Source organism: Uranotaenia lowii, chromosome 3 (assembly GCF_029784155.1).
Source record: "Uranotaenia lowii strain MFRU-FL chromosome 3, ASM2978415v1, whole genome shotgun sequence".
NCBI lineage: Eukaryota > Metazoa > Arthropoda > Insecta > Diptera > Culicidae > Uranotaenia > Uranotaenia lowii.
Window position 1 is genome coordinate 214,978,811 of NC_073693.1, and position 6,000 is coordinate 214,984,810.

The 6,000-nt window shown below is 41.6% G+C and overlaps 1 protein-coding gene across 1 annotated transcript in view; it reads right to left on the reverse strand.

Annotated features, from left to right (window-relative positions):
- The window catches only part of LOC129752885 (ras-like protein family member 10B), a 145,463-nt gene extending 141,860 nt beyond the window's left edge, over positions 1-3,603 (reverse strand). The window contains exons 1-2 of the mRNA XM_055748671.1: positions 3,291-3,603; positions 2,938-3,060 (exon numbers count right to left, since the gene is read on the reverse strand). The gene's annotated coding sequence lies outside the window, so the exon portion shown is untranslated. The remainder of the gene's footprint in view (positions 1-2,937; positions 3,061-3,290) is intronic.
- Between the last annotated feature and the right edge of the window lie 2,397 nt (positions 3,604-6,000).

Below are 6,000 nucleotides of genomic sequence, written 5' to 3' on the forward strand. Positions count from 1 at the left end.
AGGAAAGAAGGAGGGGAGTTTCATACAATTTTCACTGCATAACTCAAGAACTACACCAGCAAATGGAACCAAATTTGGCATGGAACGATATTTGGGTACGAGAAATGCTTCTATGAATTTTTAGTATCCCCCACTCCTTCAAAGAGGTGGATGAAATGGGGGAGGAGAGGTCTCCCTTACAGTTTTCAGTATAACTGGAGAGTTGATCGAGCAAATTTTACCATATTTGGCATATGAGGGTATTTGGATTCGAGAAATGTTTCTATCATAAATTGGAGCCCCCTTTTTTCAGCAGAAAGATATTAAGAGGGAAACGGGGGGGCTTCCAAATAATGTTTTTGGCATAACTCGAGAATTTATTGAGCAAATGAAACCAAATTTGGCATTAAAAGGTATTTGAGTACGAAAATTACTTTTTCTATGTTAAACAATTCCTTTCGTGATAGAATTGGGAATATAGGAAGGGAAGAGGAGGCTTATATTTAACTTTTTTTTTACAAAATCCGATAAATGGACAAAACTTAACATAGAAAATCATTTTGGTATGATTCTATGAATTTCTGACACACCATCCTCCTTTCAGTGAATACGTACATAGGAGGAGGGAGGTGAGCCCAATACAATAGTGTTAGCATAAGTTCTCAATTTATGCTAACGAAGCCAACAAATGGAAACAAATACGGCATGGAAAGGTACTTGGTTACGAGATATCTTTCTACGATTGTTATAGATCCTTACGCTTTACAGTGTAGATAGGGGAAGAAAGGAGGAGGGGCCATATAAATTTTTATGTAAAGCTTAAAAACTAATCAACCAATGGAACAATATTTGATATAAGAGGATTTTTGGGAACGAAAAAAATAGGTATGATTATTAAAAATCACGACCTCCATGCAGCAGGGGGTGAAAGTAAGGGCAGGGTAGGGGCTCTCTTATCAATTTTTCAGCATAAATCCAGAACATATCAAGAAAAAACAACCGTATTTTATAGGTTAGATTGTTTGCGTACGATTAATTTGAGACCGTCCAGACAGCTTCAAATTATCAGATCTTTAAAACAAATTTATAGAGCAAGATTTAGAATATTCGTTAAAGTTATCTTTGTGTTGCAATTTGAAACTCCAGCTGCAGCTCTCATTTTTTAAGCGGTTGCTTATGAATTATGTTATAATTTGATTTAAAGTAATGCCTATAAAACGATAAAAATTTGAATAATTTTTGAAAATATCATTTGATTTTGAAAGGTATAGCAAAGCACACCGGGTCAGCTAGTAATAAATAAAAATGTTATATACTTTCTAAACATTCACAAATCAGCGCAAACTAACGCTAGCATAAGGTTGCCAGATTGCCCGGGTTTATCTGGGTTTGCCCGGATTCCGGATATTTAAAACTTATTTTGGGAAAAATAGGTAGGAAACAAGAGAGATATAGTGGTTTTAAGCGAGGATTGTCAAGTAGACACTCAAGATGTGATTAGGGAGTATTTTTTTTTTCCTGGGCTTTCCATGAAAAAAGTAACCATGCAAAATTAAAGACTTAAAGAATTCATTGAGGGTCCCCGATTTTTTTTTATTTAAATGCACTCGAATAAAGTTACAAGCCGCAAAACTTTCAATTGTTACTCAAGAGCGGATTAGGGTTAGAACTAAATTTTTTCTCTTTTTTTCCGTTGGATTTGTGTAATTTTATCTACTGAATTTATTAACGAATCTAAGATTTTTATTATTCGAAAAGGGATAAAAGTCAATTGTGGCCGGTATAAGCGCGTGGAATATGTCATTAGCAATCTATAGCTTTTTGGAACTTGTTTCTTCGGGTTTGTGGTTTTTCCGCTTGCCGAGAATATTCTGCTCTTAGAAGCATAGCTCGAATGTTTTCCATTCAATAATAACACTCTATTCTACAAAAATTGAACACAACACTTCCGGTAACTGAAAGATTATTAAGCGAGTTTGTAGCCACAGAAAGCCGAATATCGGTGCTTCTCGGCTTAGATTTGTTCGCGGTCCTTAATGTGTTAAGCTTTTTAACATGGACATAAACTGTGAATATTTGGGTGCAGATCCAAATTTATAAGAACTTTTATACTTACGCTTTTCAAACACGAAATAAAATGTACCTACGTTTCTGACATAACTGATTGGAACGTACTCTGTTTGATAAAGAAGAGACGGACCAATTGCAATTAAATTTCAGAAAATAAACATTCAAACGCAAACACAAGTTTCCATTTCCATCTACCAAAACAAAAGAATTCAATTTAGAAAGCACAATCATTCTTCTGCCTCTCAAGGACGTCCATACCTCAAAGAAAAACTCGCGAGGACAAATAATAGCACAAAAAAACAAAACCGATCGACAAGAAAAACGATTCCAAACACTTTTCCCAGTCGCCGCCGTTCGACGACGACGCTTGTGCCATTCATTGCGATTGCATAACACATAACACACAGTTGGTACTTGCTAGCCGGAACGAGCAGGTTTTGTCAATTCAGCACATGGATTTCCGGTTCCTGGTTCTTCTAGGAGGAAGAAGAAGCGATGACTTATTGCAGCGTGTATGGGGGTGGGATTGTTCCCGGGTTTGCCGTCGAGCGATTGTTTCTAACATTTCAAATCCTGCAGCAGCTACCCTTTGAAATAAAGCTCTTTGGAATCATCACATATAAGAGAAAAATCCAATTTTCGCCAAATGTTGGAAATTCCGAACTTCTCCCCACCCCAAATCGAGGAAAACGAGTACCGAAAGCAAGTAAATTGAATTCTCAGGCTCTGAAGAGTTTTTTCTATCCCCTTGGAGTTTACAGACAGCATCCCCCCAAATCACGATCGCCCACATAAACAAAACTAACTCTTTTTCCTCGCTCTCTCTCTTTCATGGAAGCATCCTTCTTCTGTGTCGGAACGATTGAATGAATCCGTGCGATTACATACTTTACTTCCTTATCATAAATATTTATTTACTCCATCGGCTCTCGATTCAGCTTTCATCTTATTCCAGTGGGATTCTTAACTCGATGATGCACACTTTCCATTTATTCACACTCCCGGGCCGAGCTGGAAAATAAAACACAAAATCGAATTATCTCCAATCATTCATCGGTCGAAACTTGCTGGCTGGCTGTTTTGCTTCATTCAATCACTTTCGCACATTTAACAGCTCCCCATTCCCATTTTCATTCACAAAACCGAAGAGGAATGAAAAATCAAGGGAAAATCCTCCCTCAAAGCGCATTGCTCCGGGCTTGTGGAATTAAAAGCTTTCCTCGACTCGTTCTTCCTCACACCTTTTCGAGCTCACACACAAACTCTGCGGCTGTTAGCCACACTGGGTTTGGTTCCCACAATCCAAACGACCGCACCGGGAGACGGACTCGAATCGACAACAACCGGAGGGATATCGGTGAAGGCTTCTGCAGCAGCCACACGCAAAAAAAAAGGTAGCCCGCAAAAATAAAAATTGCTGGCTGCACACGTGCTCCCCCAAACTCGGACGAAAAAACGACGACCGGGGACTTTCAGGACCAGCAACAACGGGGAAATTAGTTCTGAGATAGACAGCCAGGTCTAGGTTTCGGGACCGAACCGCACGCGAGCAAATCTCAATTCCGACTGCCGACTGGAGGCGAACGCTCTAACTGCCGGGAGCTCGCACAGCATCCATCTCCAGGGGGTTTGGCATGTTCTGGGAAAAAATGGGAACCCCTCGTCTTTTGGTGGGTGAGAAGATGAACGTGGGAGGAAAATTTGGGAACTCAGCAAATTTGAGTTCGTTTGAACGGAGAGAAAAAGGACCGAAATTGTATTGTAGCGGAATTCCTTTGCATTGGGCTACAATGTGATCGGTTACTGCTATTGAAGTGATGCCAATTTGTTATTGTTAATATATTTTCATTGATTTAGTTATTGAAGTTGTATGAGAAGAGCCGTAAACCGAACTATTTGAAATCTTGCGTAGGTATTATCTATTCTTAAACATAACCCATAAAGGGTGTCCACGATGAATTTGTCACACTATAAAATTGCTCTAACTTTGCGTTGGATAGAATTTAATGAAAATTGAGGTGGATTTAGTTCATAGTGCATTGTTTACATCCTGCAATTTTTAAAGTCCTGTGATCAAATCTCACGGAAATGGAGTCGAAAGAACAGCCCGTGCGTGATTTAATCTTGCGCATTCATTAAGAGAACAAGGATCCGACGAACTCAGGGCCAGGACGACTGATGACGCTGGCTGGAAACAGCGCGACTGAGTCGAAGGGCTCCGGGGTCTCCAAAAAGCTCAAATCGATGCGTCCTGGTGTTGAAGCCCATGAAGAAACCCGATAGTGTTGCTGGCCATTGTAGAATCTGTGATTGGTTGAAATTTCATCACACAGGGAAAGTGTTCCAGAAGAATATGAGTACTTGCCTGGAAAAGTGGGCTGGAGGACCTCGTTGCCACTATCGAGCTCAGGGCTGGGACGACTGAAGACGCTGGCTGGAAACTGCGCGACTGAGTCGAAGGGTTTTGAGGCCTCCCAAGTGCCAAGATCGATGCGTCCCAGTGATGAAACCCAATCAGCGCTGGCTATTCCTATTTGAAGAAACGTCGTAAAACAATTCGGCGAGGTTTGAGTTCTCGTCATCGTCGTTGGCTAAAAAGGAGGCCGAGTGATCATCCTCCAAGATACTGGGAGAGCCTACATCAGGGCCGCTGGAGCGGTTGTGGATCGACCAGGGCCAGATACGGTCGGGGTAGTAGCTTCCATAGGTTGAAAACGTTGAACCATTGGGGCAGGAGTCAAAGGCTGCCGGTTGTAGTTTTTTGGCTGATCCACAAATTCCCGAAAGAGCAACCCTGTAGGCCACGTCATGAGGTTCAATGCAGCATCTTTGTACTTAGGATCCAATCCAATTTCGGTAGCAGACGTTTCATTTCAACCGGTGTAGAAGGATTCGAGCAGCGGGATATTATTTTGTCAACATCTTCGTCCGTGATCTGCGGCTGGAGACCAGCTTGGTACAACCAGAACTTAGGTGTTGCGGGAGGAGGTACAATAAACGAGACTGATAGATCGCTAAGATCGACAGCCTTAATCCCGGTTATTGTGGAAGACACAAGAGATAGTCCATCATTGCCTCGGCGACGTTTAATGTTTGGAGACGGATACGTTCGTGGTGTCCCTTTCAAAGGGGGAAACGAGGAAGCTGTTATCGGAGGATATTGCTTCTGAGCCATATCATCGACTTTTTTAGCTTGTCAAGCGCGGTTATTGGGACGGAATTTCCATCCGAGATCGAGTTATCGTCTATATAACGGCGGATACTTCGTCCGTTGAGCTCGTTACGACATTGGGTGCATATAAAAATGACCTTACCCTGGGAGAACAGCTCCCTATTAAGGCGGATATTGAATCCCCAACACTGCTGGCTGATGTGGAAAAAATTGCCACAAAAACCACAAACGATAGGCTCAAGATCATTAATGACCAATTGACACTCTCCACACTGCTTCTTATCCTTCGTATTGGCCATTATGTCTAAGCGAAATAGTTTCGAAAAAACTCCAAAGAAGAGCCTAATCGGTGCACAAAAAAAACTTTTTTTCGGTTGAGTTTTTTTTTCCACAGTTCCTCGTCTGTTCAGAAAGTATCTATGCCACGCACGAAATCAAAACAAAACAAACGGCAACAGAATGGCACCAAAACGACCAAATTTTCGGCACGGAACACACTAAACGGGCAGGATTCCACTATTCACGGCGGCACAAGTAACTGGGTAGCGCGTACGACACCAAAGGGAACGATAGTTAAGGTAAAAACACGGTAGAACAACGCAAAGAAACGGAGCTCCGTAAGTACACAAACAACTTCAACCACTTGTTTGATGTAAGTTTTGTCCAGAAAGCCAAAACTAAGGCTGGGCTTCAAACGTTCAAGGTACAAAAGTCCCCTAATTGCGACGAGAAGCAGAACAAGTCCGCCAAAACCCGTGCCAGGAAGTTGTACCTCAACA